The following is a 17560-nucleotide window of genomic DNA, read 5'->3' as shown; positions in this document are numbered from 1 at the left end:
TACCAGAACGGACACCAAAAGTACACTTATTGGGATGCAAGTGGAGTTTATACTTCCTCAAACGCTGGAATAGCTTCAATAAATGCTCAACATGTTCCTCTTTATCAATCGACTTAGCAATCATGTCATCGACATAAACTTCTCTCTCTTTATGCATCATATCATGAAAAAGAGTAGTCATTGCTCTCCGGTAAGTTGCACCAGCATTCTTTAAACCGAAAGGCATCACTCTATAACAGAATGTTCCCCAGGGTGTAATGAATGTGGTCTCCTCCATATCCTCGGGTGCCATCTTAATCTGGTTATATCCGAAAAATCCATCCATAAATGAAAAGACTTTGAATTTAGCAGTATTGTCTACCAACATATCAATGTGTGGCAGAGGGAAATCATCTTTCGAACTGGATTTATTCAAATCTCTATAATCGACACACATGTGGACTTTTCCATCCTTCTTCGGCACAGGCACAATGTTGGCCACCCATTGCGGATGCTCAACAGTTACAAGGAAACTGGCATCAATCTTCTTCTGGACTTCCTCTTTAATCTTCACAGCCATATCAGGATGCTTTCTTCTCAACTTCTGCTTGACTGACGGGCATTCTAGCTTCAATGGAAATCTATGCTCCACAATATCAAAATCCAACCCAGGCATGTCTTGATAGGACCAAGCAAACACATCTGAATACTCTCGAAGAAGATCAATCAACCCCTTCTTAGCATCTGGACATAGTCGAGACCCAATCTTGACTTCCTTCACATCATCTTCGGAACCCAAGTTGACAAGCTCAATCTGCTCTTCAAATGGCTGAATAATTTTCTCATCTTGCTCAAGAAGACGAGACAATTCATCACTGACTTCTATATCACTTTCCTCCTCGGCCTCAAACACAGGGAATTCAAAATTTGGAAAAGGAGAAGGATCATTGTATTCAATGGGGTTAGGAACCAACCTGCATAATGATTTGATATTTTGATTTTAGAGAAGTGAATTTGTGACCAAATATTATGCAGATGGATAATTATATTGTTTATTTATGTTTTTTGTGATTACCATTTTCAGAAATAAGCAAAAAGTAAAAATAAAACATCAAAGATGTGGATGAATAGAATTAATTTTATTGATGATCAATTTAAAATTCCCCACAATGTTCACTTCTCCCTTAGGCATAGGAGAAGGATTTTAAAATATAAAAAGAAATTACTTAGATCGATGCAAAATAACAGGAATATCAACAGCAGTCCAATTGTTGCATGTCTGTCCATGTGTCACAAAGTTTATGCAGTCTTCCTCTTCGCTATCCTCTAGCATAGCAGCTAAGTGTTGTTCATCCCCATGAATGAACCCTCCGCTACGGAAACTGAGTTGCATCTCTTCTGATCTAACGGTTGACGAGCCCTTCTGGAACCCCAAACCAGTCCTTCCTTTGTTCTCGGCGACCTCAACCACGCGTCCCCACTGATCAACAAGACCTTCTTCAACAATCTTCTGCGCATCTTTCAGAGAGGACATAGGTGCCCCAATTCTCTTCTCAGCAGCAATAGACAAGACTTGGAACGGCGTCCCAACCTCATCTTGAGCTTCTATATATGAAAAAGATGACAGATGGCTGACTAACAGTGGTTTCTCACCTCCCACAATCACCAACTTGCCATTCTTGACAAATTTTAGCTTCTGGTGCAAAGTGGAAGTAATCAAACCCTGCTTCATGAATCCATGACCTTCCCAACAAATAGTTGTAGGCCGGGTGAATATCCATTACCTGGAACGTAATCTGAAAATCACTCGGACCTATCTTGATTGGAAGGTCCACTTCACCAATCACCGTCTTGCGCGAGCCATCAAAGGCTTTGACAATCACCCCACTATACCTCATGGGAGCTCCTTGGTAAGATAGCTTCGACAAAGTTGACTTCGGAAGCATATTGAGTGACGAATCGGTGTCAACAAGCAAATTTGACAAAGCATCTTCTTTACAGTTCATTGAAATATGCAAAGCCAGATTGTGATTTCTTCCCTCTTCAGGGAGTTCTTCGTCACAGAAGCTCGGATTATTGCATGAAGTGATGTTATCCACAATGTGATCAAATTGATCCACAGTAACATCATGCTCTACGTATGCTTGTTCAAGAACTTTCTGTAGTGCTTCTCTGTATGCTTCGGAATTCAAAAGCAGAGACAACAAGGAAATCTTTGAGGGAGTCTGGAGCAGCTGCTCAACCACACTAAATTCACTCCTCTTAATCAGTCGGAGTACCTCATCATCATTATTATTGGCTTTCAAATTGTTGGATTCACCAGACTTATCCCTTGAACAACCAACAGGATCTACACTAGGCACCTCCGCCTTCTTACCAACAATCAATTCTTCCTAATTCTCAGGGACAATTGGCCCAAAAACTTGACCACTACGGGTCACCTTCGTAACATCCGCAATGCCTACTACTGAACTGGTTGTAGGCAACGAGACCTCTTGACCTTTCTCAATCATCGTAGCATTGTATTGATATGGTACAACCTTATCAGCTGCATACGAGACTGGGCCCGCCAACCGTATTACCAACGGCGAAACTGATATATTGCTAACATTCTTACTGCTATCATACTGCATCACCAACCGCTCTGGTTGCTTGAAAACGGGAACAATGACATTAACATCGTCATCTTCATGACGGGATTGACAAATCTGGATCATGCCTTCATCCATCATACGCTGGATGTCCCTTTTCACAACAACACACCCTCTTGGGTTCACACTACAAATATCACAACCTTCATGATCATGTTCACATTCACTCACCATACAGATGTCCTTGTGTATTTGCACCAAGGATCCACGAATGAAACACACATCAAAAACTTTATATTCACCTGGGCAGCCATCCACCATATTCATTGATGGATTTCCATGAGCGGGCAAGGGATTAGCTTTCACATTAGGCGCGCGGTCTTCAAAAGACACCATGCCACTCTTCATAAGCTTTTGCACCTCATATTTCAGCGGATAGCAGTTCTCAATATCGTGCCCAAGTGCACCCTGGTGAAAAGCACAACGAAGTTCAGGTTTATACCACCAAGGAAGTGGTTTTGGGATCTGCGATGGATTCCTCGATTGAATCAAATTCTTGAGGACTAAAGATGGGTACAACTCGGCATATGACATAGGAATCGGGTCAAAAGAGACCTTCTTCCTCTCGAAATTCTGTTGCTGGTGATGATTGTTGTTGGAATTATTATTGTTGTAGGTGTTTATTCTTTGTTGCAGTTGTTGTTGTTGACGTTGATTTTGATACTGATGTTGTTGTTGTAGAGTTGGTGTTGCTGGTTGATTTGAAAACATTGGAATAATAGAAGATACTTGATGATGGTGATGTTGACGGGGTGTTGAATTCCTTCTTGCTTGAGGCCTCCTCTGCCTCCCGCTGCTTACTGCATTTGTTTCATTTTCTTTCCTTTTGCTAAAATTACTCCCATACTTCTTGCTAGTTGACGCCTCTTCTTTCGACAATCGTCCTTCACGAACCCCTTCTTCAAGTCTCATCCCCATGTTTACCATCTCAGTAAAATCACTGGGGTACTGGCGATCATTCATTCATAGTAAAATGAACTCAGGGTTTTGAGAAAGATTTTTGTCATCTCCTGCTCCTCCAAAGGAGGAGTAATTTGGGCAGCCAACTCCCTCCAACGCTGGGCGTACTCTTTGAATGTCTCCTTCTCTTTCTGAGACATGGACCTCAGGTGGTCCCTATCTGGCGCCATATCTACGTTGTATTTATACTGTTTCACGAAAGCCTCTCCTAAATCATTGAAAGTGCGGATGCTTGCACTATCTAGCCCCATATACCAACGGAGCGTAACACCTGTCACGCTATCCTGGAAATAGTGAATCAGTAGTTGATCATTATCTGTCTGGGTTGATATCTTGCGGGCATACATCACAAGATGATTTAGTGGACATGACTTTCCCTTATACTTCTCAAAGTCAGGCACTTTGAATTTGACTGGGATTTTTATGTTAGGCACTAAGCATAGCTCAACAGCACTCTTCCCAAACAGATCTTTGCCTCTCAGCATTTTCAGTTCCTTGCACAGCTCAAGGAAATGATCCTTCATCTCATCCATCTTCTCATACATGTCCGGGCCCTCAGATGGCTCGGAGTGATAGATGGTGTCTTCTACACGCGGCTAAGTATGCACAACGGGAGGTGGCACAAACATGATCGGGCTAGATGCCGGCATGGAAGCAAAGGTGGGAGCTAAACCCTCTAGCACAAAATTGGGTGGCATTCCCCAAGGGAACCCAGCAGGAAGACTCGGAGAAAAGTGGGCGGTGGTAGCAGGCACAGTAGAGGTTACCACTTCAGAAATGACAGTCCTCGCGTGAGGAGTTGCAGGAGTTGGAGAAGCTTGGCTCTGGGTAGCAAGAACTGACTCCATCATGGCATTCAGTTGGGCAATCTCCTCTTTCAAGTCTCGGTTCTCTTGCTCAAGGTGTTCCATGATCTTTGAATGATTGGCTTGAGTGTTGTACTGGTGAGTCAGCTTGGCTAAAGCACAGAAGAACACTGATTAGACACCTGGCAAAAACCTGCTTATGCAAATTATGCATGAAATGCAATGCTTGATTATTTTTATTTCCAAGGAACTTACTATATCATTTGCAAATATATAAAAATTGAAATGGCAATTGCAATAATTTTGATATGACCAAAAATCTCTTTTCCTTTATATAAATTGGAAGGATTACACTGAGTACAATTTCAGAAACAAAAAAAAATAAAAGATACAAGATAAAAGGAGACTAGTCATCCTAAGGATCCCTAACAACAGTGTCAGAAGATCTGGCTGAAGGTGTGTACTTCGTTCGAATGCGACGAATCTCGGTCTCAAAAGAAGCCTTTGTCTGAGTCTTCTCGAGGACAAGCTGGTCAACAATCTTCTTCCAAGCAACGGAAGGTTGAGGCATGCTAGAAGATGAAACCCCTGGCTCTCTCTGTCTCTTTGTCACTCGGTCTTCAAGTAGTTCGATCAGTGCATCTTTTTCCTTAGACTCCAATAGCAACTCTTCATGCTTCTTGCTCAAAGCATGGAATCGCTTTTCCCACATATCTTTCTCTTGCTTCATCTTGACGAACGTGTCTTCCAACTCCTTTACATCTTGGTTAGGGAGATTTAATGGCTCAGCCACAACCATAGACATAGTTATTTCACAAGGATAAGGCATCTTCAATTCCAAAGCTCTCTTCTTCACCCAAAGAGTGTAAGCTTCCAAAGCTACACAATTGCGCGGACCAAGCTCGGATCTTCCTTTCCTATGCACATTATGCCAAACATGCACAATCTTTTGCTTTAAATGTTGGGGATCTTTACCCTCTTGATAGAAAAGACCTTCTAGCAACATGTTATTAGGTGTGTCTCTCAAGGGGAACCCAAGTTGACGACGAGCCAAAGCAGGGTTGTAGCTAATTCCTCCTCGTGTACCAATGAGAGGCACATTAGAGAATTCACCACAACTATCAATAATCTCCAAATTGCTCGAGGATGGATCATACCAAACTATCATTAGTGAGAGACATAAGTCTCTAAGACCACCTTAGAAATTGTTTGTTCTCCACAAAAGCAGGTGTCTGAGGCAAGTGCAAAATAAACCACTTGTACAGAAGAGGAATACAATAGACGATCGTTCCACCACCTTTAGAATTCCTTAGATGCAAAGAGAAATACATATCACCCAAAAAAGTAGGCACAAGATTCCCAATCAATAAAATTCTAATGGCGTTAACATCAACAAAACCGTCAATGTTAGGGAACAAAGTTAATCCATAAATGAGCAACACAAAGATAGCTTCAAAAGCATCCACACTACCAGCTTGAGCAAAAGTGGTAGCTTCCTTGATGAGGAAAACAGATGGCAATCCAAATAACCCTCCTTTCTTCACCCAACGATCCTCTATCTCAGACTTCTTCAAATGAAGAGCTTCATCAATAATACTAGATTGGTGAATCTCCTCTAATCCACTAAAGGGTACTTATGCGTGTTTTTCGCAAGTATACGAACGTGTCAGAGTAATATAAAAGATTGTCGAATCCACAGAGACCAAGTGTCAATCTATCGTTATCTATTGTTATGATGTTTATCAAAGGCAATCAAAATAGGTGCTTTTAGAGTGTGAAATGAAAAGTAAAGTGTTGAATAAAGTTCAATTAATAAAGACAGGGTAGAATGTAATTCACATAATCAATTAATAATCCAAGTACTTGATAATAGAACTACTTATGGGCAGTGTTTCCTACTTTGAAAAGAACTAATTTAACAAGAACTATCGCTTTCACGTATTCAGAACCGAGTTGTACTCCCTAATCAAACCCTCTTATTGTCACTTATAAAAAGGCGCACATTGCGTTAAAGTAGTAAACCTATTTTTAAGAAATATAGTATCTTGACTAAGTTGAAAAGTATTTTAACCTGGATTTCTTAACCAAAAGAGGTTCTCACGAACCAGACTCTAAACTTATAAACGCGTCCGAAAATAGTTTTAAAATCTCTTTTCTTCTTAAGTTAAAAACTCCTAATGAAGTAAACAAAGCGCTTTCGCTGTTTTTGAAATAGTTAAAAACAATTAAGTTTAAATAGACGTTGGACGGCTTTCGATCTTACGCAACGGAAATTAAGTGCGGGAAAACTTAAGTTGAAAGTTAAAATAGTCCTTAAGTGTTTCTACGAACAATTGTACGGATTATCGGTTCAATTACGATCCTTACATTCTAACCTTATAGATTTAGTTAGACATGGTAAAGTAAAAGTCCATTAATTTAAATTAAAGTAGTGCGAGTGCGGAATTTAAATAAAAGTAGTGCGAGTGCGGGAAATAAATAAAGTAAAGTGAGTGCGGGAAATAAATAAAGTAAAGCAAGTGCGGGAAATAAATAAAGTAAAGTGAGTGCGGGAAATAAATAATAGTAACGCGAGTGCGGGAAATAAATAAAGTAAAGCGAGTGCGGGAAATGAATATTCAAGAGTATGTGTTCGCAGCGGAAAATAATGAATACTCATGTATTTCATAGAATGATCCATGTCCCGTATCATGATCATCTCTCTATAACATCCTCAAGATAACTAAAACCATATCAAGAATATTTGGCACTATAGCCTCACAAACCGCAATTTTCAAATAAACATGTTCACAAGTAATAACATAATACGTATCCAAATCAGATATGAGTTCAATACTACCAATCTACCCCATGTTACATGACCAGAGCATTGACTCACTACTTAGTCTCTAAAACAAAGCACCGGAACTCTCCAGCTAATCTCAAGTGAGTTACCGTCCACTTACTTCCGCAATACTACTCTGGAGTATCTGCACGATGCCATGTAAAGCAACATTCAAACAGAAGGGTGAGAATTCAAATCATTATGAAGAAGTATAATAAAGCACAATGATTAAATCAACAATTAAAGGAATTCATCACACCTCGTATAACCATGTAAATAATACTAACCAATATTTATTTCACATGTTTCAAGCATACATCAACTCAGGGAGTATAATATTACAATCCAATACTATATTCCCAATTATACACATAACTACAATTATCACATAATCACATATTTTTCCATATTATGTATCCAAACATCACCAAATTCAATTACTATATCTCATACACACCTCACAATCACATCAATGCAAACATTCAATTATCACATAACTATAATGTGACTCAATGTAAGACATGTGACTCTATGCATGTGGTACCGCAATGTGAACCCAACGTTTCACCGTTTCCGATTCAATATCTAGAATCCAAGCCACGCTTCCAATTTGGACAAGATCAAAGCCACTACGTCTATTTCCAATTAAGGATCAACGTCTATGTGAACCCACAGTTTCACCGCTTTCCGATTTAATATCTAGAATCCAAGCCACTACGTCTATTTCCAATTAAGGATCAACGTCTGCTACGCCTATTTCCATTCAAGGATCAACGTCTATGTGAACCCATAGTTTCCCCGCTTCCACCATGGAGTCGACCATGCCATGAATGAATGTACAAATACCAACACATATGCAATTAAGATCGTCTCTACCATCTTAACATTCCACATATCACCATAATTCAACTCTATGAATTATCCACCAATGGTACATATACACATTCATAACAATATATCATTCACAAATATAGGCTAATTATCAAATACGTACACTAGATTTCATTTCAAATGAATACAACTTTTAAAATCTCAATTTTTCATTTTTCAACAGCAGGTAACCGGTTAACGCTCGGAGGGTAACCGGTTAACACAAAACATAATCAACTTCCTGCGCAGATTTTTAAGCAAGTAACCGGTAAACGCTCGGTGGGTAGTCGGTTAACATAAAACATAATCAACTTCCTGCGTAGATTTTTAAGCAAGTAACTGATTAACGCTCGGTGGGTAACCGGTTAACATAAAACAGAATGCAGAATTTTCTACGTTTTTCATCGTTGGAGGACTTTCGGACCTCCGATTTCGATTCCGTAAAAAGTCAAACGTTCATAAAATTATAACTCATAAAGTGCTCTAAGTATATAACATTAATTTTCAATTTTAACACAATCAAATTACCACAAATCTAAATATTCATCAGAACCTAACAATTCCAAAACCATGAAATTTAGGGATTCCAACGTAAACCTATTTCTACCCATTGGCCCAATCATACTAACCCATAATAATAAGGATTCTCCCCCTTACCTCTTCAATTTTTTGGAAACCTTAGCTTCTCTCTTGTTCTTCCCCTCTTCTCCTTACTTTTCCTCTTTTCTTTCTCTGTTGCCGTCAAATGATCAAATGAATCCTACTTCTCACTCTCCTCACCTCTTACTATTTATATTATTATATTTGGGCTTAAAGAATGATACCTCTAATTTAATTATTAGGCCCAATAAGACCTAGTATTATAATATCTCTATTTAATTCAAATAAATTAAACCAACTCAATATGCACACCAAGTTAATTAATTCAATTATTCATTATATCTCATATCAACTAAATAATTAATTAACACACCAAATTAATTAATATAATCAATTATTATACTATCTAACAACCAATTAATTAATTAACACTCTAAATAAATAAAATAATATATAATAATAATAATATACGAAATAAATACTAAAATTGGGTTGTTACAACTCTCCCCCACTTAAAAGATTTTCGGCCTCGAAAATTTACCTCAAACGAACAACTCCGAATACGATTCCTTCATCTTATCCTCGAGTTCCCAAGTAATATTGCCATTCGCGGCTCCGCCCCATATCACTTTCACCAAAGCAATCTCCTTTCCACGAAGCTTCTTCACTTCTCGATCTTCAATTCGCATAGGTGATGTATCAACCGTCAAATTATCCCGCACTTGCACATCATCTAATGGGACAACATGCGATGGATCCGCAATGTACCTCCTCAATTGAGACACATGGAACACATCATGAAGATTAGAAAGTGATGATGGTAATGCAATCCGATATACCACTTCACCTACCCTCTCGGAAATCTGATAAGGACCAATGAAATGCGCCATCAACTTACGTGACTGCAAAGCTCTACCAACACCCGTTATTGGCGTAACTCGAAGAAACACATGCTCATCTTTCTCAAACTCAAGAGCTTTCCTCCTCTTATCATGGTAACTCTTTTGATGACTCTGAGAAGCCTTCATCTTCTCTTGAATCATCTTAATCTTATCCGTAGTCTCTTGAATCAACTCGGGTCCAACCACAGCACTCTCCCCCGATTCGTACCAACATAAAGGAGTTCTACACCTTCTACCATAAAGAGCCTCAAAAGGTGGCATTCCAATACTCGAATTGAAACTGTTGTTATACGTAAACTCGATCAAAGGCAAGAAACTATCCCAATTTCCTCCTTGTTCCAAAACACAAGACCTCAAAAGATCTTCAAGTGACTTAATAGTTCTCTCCGTTTGACCATCAATTTACGAATGATATGCGGAACTCAAACGCAACTTCGTACCCAAAGCACTTTGCAAACCTTCCCAAAATCTCGAAGTGAACCTCGGATCTCTATCTGAAACAATGCTCGACGGAATACCATGCAAACACACAATCCTTTCTAAGTACAACTTAGCAAGTCTCTCCATCGAATAATCCATCCTTATCGGAATAAAATGAGCACATTTCGTCAACCTGTCCACAACGACCCAAATCGCCTCACAATTACTCGATGTTCTCGGCAAACCCGAAACAAAATCCATAGAGATACTATCCCACTTCCACTCGGGAATAGATAACGGTTGCATCAAACCAGACGACTTTTGATGTTCAATCTTTGACTTTTGACAAGTCAAACATGAATACACAAATTCCGCTACATCCCTCTTCATACCTTGCCACCAAAACATCTTTCTCAAGTCTTGATACATTTTAGTAGCACCAGGATGAATACTCAGACCACTTCTATTCCCTTCCTCAAGAATCCTCTTTCTCAAATCCGCAACATCTGGAACACAAACTCGATCACGACACCTCATGATACCATTCTCATCAATCCGAAAGTCACCACCTTTGCCTTGATTAATCAATATCTTAACATTGACTAATTTCAAATCTGACTTCTGACCTTCTCTAATCTCGTCAAGAATGTCACACGTAAGCTTCAACATACCAAGCTTAACACCCGAAGGCGTCGCTTCACAAACCAAACTCAAATCTCTAAATTTCTCCAACAATTCAAACTCTCGAATCATCAACATAGACACGTGCAATGACTTCCTACTCAATGCATCAGCTACAACATTCGCCTTTCTCGGATGATAATTCAAACCAAAATCATAATCTTTCAAGAATTCCAACCATCTCCTTTGCCTCATATTCAATTCTTTCTGATCGAACAAGTACTTCAAACTCTTGTGATCACTAAACACATCAAATCTCTATCCAAACAAATAATGTCTCCAAAGCTTCAACACAAACACAACGGCAGCCAACTCTAAATCATGCGTCGGATAATTCCTCTCATGAACTTTAAGTTGCCTTGAAGCATAAGCTACCACTTGCCCTTTTTGCATCAAAACACCTCCCAAACCCAACAAAGAAGCATCACAATACACAACGAAAGTTTCTAACGGATCCGGTAAAATCAAAATAGGAGCCGTAGTCAATCTTCTCTTAAGCTCTTGAAAGTTTGCTTCGCACTGCGAAGTCCAAATGAAAGCTTGACCTTTCCTAGTCAACTGCGTCAATGGTAACGACAACTTAGAAAATCCTTCAATGAACTTCCTATAATAACCAGCGAAACCAAGGAAACTTCTAATCTCAGCAACAGACTTAGGAGCTTCCCATTGAGATACAGCTTTGACCTTCGTAGGATCCACAGAAATACCACCACTCGAAATCACATGTCCAAGAAAACTTACTTCACTCAACCAAAACTCACATTTAGAGAGTTTAGCGAACAACTTCCTCTCTTTCAACACCGATAACACAACCTTCAAATGCTCGGCATGGTCCTCTTCTCTCTTGGAATAAATCAATATATCATCGATGGACACAACAACAAACTTATCCAGATAATCATGAAAAATTCTATTCATATACTCCATAAATACACCAGGTGCATTAGTCACACCAAAAGGCATCACAGAGTACTCGTAGTGATCGTACCTTGTCTGAAAAGCAGTCTTTTGAATATCCTCAGCCTTTACACGAATCTGATGATACCCAGACCTCAAATCAATTTTGCTAAACACACAAGCTCCAACCAGCTGATCCATCAGATCGTCAATCCTCGGAAGTGGATACTTGTTCTTAATCGTCACTTTATTCAGTTGTCTATAATCAACATATAATCTCATAGAACCTTCTTTCCTCTTGACCAACAGAACAGGTGCACCCCACGGCGACACACTAGGACGAATAAACCTCTTCTCGAGCAAGTCTTCAAGTTGACTCTTCAACTCTTTCAACTCAGAAGCAGACATCCTATAGGGAGCCATCGATACAGGACTAGTTCCAGGAACTAAATCAATCGAAAAATCAACCTCGCGTTCCAGCGGTAAATCACTTATATCTTCCGGAAATACCTCTGAAAACTCACAAACTATTGGCAATTCTTCAATCGTCCTCTTCTCACGAATATCCAAAGTTGCCAACAACATAAACAACTCGGCACCACCTTGCACCGATTCATCAACTTGCTTAGCAGACACAACCAATCTTCCTTAGTACCAACCTCAGGGAAAATAACAGTCTTCTCAAAACAGTTGATATACACCCGATGAACTTCTAACCAACACCATCCTTGAATCCGACCTCTCTTCGGTTTCAGGGAAAGCACCACATTCTCAAAACAGGTTAACTAGCCAACACTGCACTCTTGCATGCAACAACATAATGTCCAAGCTCGACACAATTGGAACATCCAAGATAAGCATACGCTTCTCCCCCACTTATTTCATTCCCAACCTGCAATGGAGAATAAAACAAGCATCGATAGTGTTCTCACACACATGTCGCATACTAGGGAACAAACATAATTAAACAACCTGGCCGGACGGCCCGACCTGCTCTGATACCACTAATATAACACCCCTTTTTCTATCCCAAAATACTTAACATATAATCAGAGTAAATAAGCACGCATATAAACGAAAGGGCGTCACATTGACGTTTTAAAAAACTAAAAGCTTTCAAAAACCAACATCATTCATCATCAATCTTCAATACACCTGGTCATTTAAAATAACACATTTCAATTATCATGAATATTCAAGAGTATGCGTTCGCAGCGGAAAATAATGAATACTCATGTATTTCATAGAATGATCCATGTCCCATACCATGATCATCTCTCTATAATCTCCTCAAGATAACTAAAATCATATCCATAATATTTGGCACTATGGCCTCTCAAACCGCAATTTTCAAATAAACATGTTCACAAGTAATAACATAATACGTATCCAAATCAGATATGAGTTCAATACTACCAATCTACCCCGTGTTACATGACCAGAGCATTGACTCACTACTTAGTCTCTAAAACAAAGCACCGGAACTCTCCAGCTAATCTCAAGTGAGTTACCGTCCACTTACTTCCGCAATACTACTCTGGAGTATCTGCACGATGCCATGTAAAGCAACATTCAAACAGAAGGGTGAGAATTCAAATCATTATGAAGAAGTATGATAAATCACAATGATTAAATCAACAATTAAAGGAATTCATCACACCTCATATAACCATATAAATAATACTAACCAATATTTATTTCACATGTTTCAAGCATACATCAACTCAGGGAGTATAATATTACAATCCAATACTATATTCCCAATTATACACATAACTACAATTATCACATAATCACATATTTTGCCAAATTATGTATCCAAACATCACCAAATTCAATTACTATATCTCATACACACCTCACAATCACATCAATGCAAACATTCAATTATCACATAACTCTAATGTGACTCAATGTAAGACATGTGACTCTATGCATGTGGTACCGCAATGTGAACCCAATGTTTCACCGCTTTCCGATTCAATATCTAGAATCCAGGCCACGCTTCTGATCCGGACAAGACCAAAGCCACTACGTCTATTTCCAATTAAGGATCAATGCCTATGTAAACCCACAGTTTCACCGCTTTCCGATTCAATATCTAGAATCCAAGCCACTACGTCTATTTCCAATTAAGGATCAACGTCCGCTACGCCTATTTCCATTCAAGGATCAACGTCTACGTGAACCCACAGTTTCCCCGCTTCCACCATGAAGCCGACCATGCCATGAATGAATGTACAAATACCAACACATATGCAATTAAGATCGTCTCTACCATCTTAACATTCCGCATATCACCATAATTCAACTCTATGAATTATCCACCAATGGTACATATACATAATCACAACAATATATCATTCACAAATATAGGCTAATTATCAAATACACATACTAGATTTCATTTCAAATGAATACAACTTTTAAAATCTCAATTTTTCATTTTTCAACAGTAAGTAATCGGTTAACGCTCGGAGGGTAACCGATTAACACAAAATAGAATCAACTTCCTGCGCATATTTTTAAGCAAGTAACCGGTTAACGCTTAGTGGGTAACCGGTTAACATAAAACAGAATCAACTTCTTACCCAAATTTTTAAGCAAGTCACCGGTTAACATAAAACAGAATCAACTTCTTGCACAAATTTTTAAGCAAGTAACCGATTAACGCTCGGTGGGTAACCAGTTAACATAAAACAAAATGTCGAATTTTCTGCGTTTTTCATCGTTGGAGGACTTTCGAACCTCCGATTTCGATTCCGTAAAAATCCAAACGTTCAGAAAATTATAACTCATACAGTACTCTAAGTATATAACGTTAATTTGCAGTTTTAACACAATCAAATCACCACAAATCTAAATATTCATCAAAACCTAACAATTTCAAAACCATGAAATTTAGGGATTCCAACGTAAACCTATTTCTACCCAATGGCCCAATCATACTAACCCATAATAATAAGGATTCTCCCCCTTACCTCTTCAATTTTTTGGAAACCTTAGCTTCTCTCTTGTTCTTCCCCTCTTCTCCTTACTTTTCCTCTTTTATTACTCTGTTGCCGTCAAATGATCAAATGAATCTTACTTCTCACTCTCCTCACCTCTTACTATTTATATTATTATATTTGAGCTTAAATAATGATACCTCTAATTTAATTATTAGGCCCAATAAGACCTAGTATTATAATATCTCTATTTAATTCAAATAAATTAAACCAACTCAATATGCACACCAAGTTAATTAATTCAATTATTCATTATATCTCATATCAACTAAATAATTAATTAACACACCAAATTAATTAATATAATCAATTATTATACTACCTAACAACCAATTAATTAATTAACACTCTAAATAAATAAAATAAAATATAATAATAATAATATACGAAATAAATACTAAAATTGGGTTGTTACAATAGGTATTCGAATATGGGTTCCCTTGGGTGTAGTTCACTTGCTCAGAGTGGGGTTTCGTTTAATAGACTGCATTCTGCAGATTGGTGTCCTTTGGTTCCACATATCTCACAATCTGAGAAACTGCGGCTACAATATTCGGCTTTATGCACAAATGCTCGACCTTAAGGGCTAATGCGTCCATTTTAGCCTGCATCATGTCTATAGAGCTTAGTTCATGCACTCCTCCTTGGGCTTCCTTCTTCTCAACTGTCGCTCGTTCGACTCCCTATGATTGATGGTTTTGAGCCATATCTTCAATGAGGGCACTAGCTTCAGGGTAAGGTTTGTTCATCAGAGCACCGCCTGCGGCAGCGTCGATGGTCATCTTAGTGTTATAATGAAGTCCATTATAGAAGGTTTGAATGATTAACCAATTTTCTAAACCATAATGTGGGCATGCTCGTAACAACTCTTTATATCTCTCCCAAGCTTCGAACAGCGATTCTCCTTGGTTTTGGGTAAATCTAGTTATATGGTTTCGAAGAACGGCGGTCTTACTCGGGGGAAAGTATCTAGCAAGGAATACTCTTCTAAGGTTATCCCAAGTCGTAATGGAATTGGGTGGAAGGGAATCTAACCATGATAGGGCTTTATCTATGAGGGAAAAAGGGAATAATCTTAAATGTATTGCCTCAGGAGAAGCTTCATTGATTTTAAACTTGTCTGCTATTTGAAGAAATATTTTTAAATGTTGGTTCGGGTTCTCGGTAGCGAGACCTGCGAATTGTCTCTGTTGCACTAGTTGCAACAGGGAGGGTTTAAGTTCGAAATTATTAGCTGGGATGGTTGGGTTTACTATACTAGAACTAGGTTCTTCGTTAGATGGTTGAGCAAAAACCTTAAGAGGTCTTTGGTTTTGATCTTCGGCTATAGCTCTCTTAATTCAATGAAAGAACAAACGTGCGCGAGCGTAACGTTCAGGTTCTCATAGAGGGTATACTAAGCTTAAACTTCCGGTGCTGCGAGTTCTTCGCATTGACCAGCGGGAAATAGCCTAAGTTTAAACGATATAACAACAGGGAAATGAAATTTGACGAAATTGGTCCCCGGCATTGGCGCCAAAAACTTGATGCGTGCTTTTCGCAAGTATACGAACGCGTCAGAGTAATATAAAAGATTGTCGAATCCACAGAGACCAAGTGTCAATCTATCATTATCTATTATTATGGTGTTTATCAAAGGCAATCAAAATAGGTGGTTTTAGAGTGTGCAATGAAAAGTAAAGTGTTGAATAAAGTTCAATTAATAAAGACAGGGTAGAATGTAATTCACATAATCAATTAATAATCCAAGTACTTGCTAATAGAACTACTTATGGGCAGTGTTTCCTACTTTGAAAAGAACTAATTTAACAGGAACTGTCACTTTCGCGTATTTAGAACCGAGTTGTACTCCCTAATCAAACCCTCTTATTGTCACTTATAAAAAGGCGCGCATTGCGTTAGAGTAGTAAACCTATTTTTAAGAAATATAGTATCTTGACTAAGTTGAAAAGTATTTTAACCTGGATTTCTTAACCAAAAGAGGTTCTCACGAACCAGACTCTAAACTTATAAACGCGTCCGAAAATAGATTTAAAATCTCTTTTCTTCTTAAGTTAAAAACTCCTAATGAACTAAACAAAGCGCTTTCGCTGTTTTTGAAATAGTTAAAAACAATTAAGTTTAAATAGACGTTGGATGGCTTTCGATCTTACCCAACGGAAATTAAGTACGGGAAAACTTAAGTTGAAAGTTAAAATAGCCCTTAAGTTTTTCTACGAAAAATTGTACGGATTATCAGTTCAATTATGATCCTTACATTATAACCTTATAGATTTAGTTAGACATGGTAAAGTAAAAGTGCATTAATTTAAATAAAAGTAGTGCGAGTGCGGAATTTAAATAAAAGTAGTGCGAGTGCGGGAAATAAATAAAGTAAAGCGAGTGCGGGAAATAAATAAAGTAAAGCGAGTGCGGGAAATAAATAAAAGTAAAGCGAGTGTGGGAAATAAATAAAGTAAAGCGAGTGCGGGAAAATAAATAAAAGTAAAGCGAGTGCGGGAAAATAAGATAGATAAAGGTAAAGCAATAAAAACCTGCTCCAATCGAAGGGTTGAATAAAATGCAAAGCGGAAATGAAAATGGCGGCAGGATTAACTTCCTTCCAAAGTGCTCCAAACTCTATTACAGACTCTATCACAAAACTCGATTACACAATTATGGTAACACCCCAATGCGAAGCGATTACCACTTTAAAATACTGAATATATGTCTAAGTGAAACAAAGTTTTCTCTAAGTTTTCCTCTGCTCTAAGTTTGGATGCTTGAACAAGTGATTTCGAGTCTCTATTTATAGGAGAGTAAAATGATAGAAATGACAAGGATGCCCTTCAACTTGAAAATGGGAGGGAAAACTTTTCCTCTTGTGGCGCCCGCCACAAGGCCATGGCGCCCGCCACAAGGCCAGTCTGAGGTGCCTTAGTGGAAGTAGTGGGGAACGTGGCAGTTGAGGGAAGTTGAGCTA

General features: G+C 38.5%; 1 non-coding gene across 1 annotated transcript; it reads left to right on the top strand.

Annotated features, from left to right (window-relative positions):
• The first annotated feature begins 15435 nt into the window (after positions 1–15435).
• LOC127089443 (small nucleolar RNA R71) lies at positions 15436–15542 on the top strand. The gene has a single exon (XR_007791039.1). It is a non-coding gene; the product is annotated as a small nucleolar RNA R71 (small nucleolar RNA).
• Positions 15543–17560: the final 2018 nt, after the last annotated feature.

This window comes from Lathyrus oleraceus, chromosome 5 (genome assembly GCF_024323335.1).
Source record: "Lathyrus oleraceus cultivar Zhongwan6 chromosome 5, CAAS_Psat_ZW6_1.0, whole genome shotgun sequence".
NCBI classification, from domain to species: Eukaryota; Viridiplantae; Streptophyta; class Magnoliopsida; order Fabales; family Fabaceae; genus Lathyrus; species Lathyrus oleraceus.
This window is presented reverse-complemented; position numbering and strand designations above follow the sequence as displayed.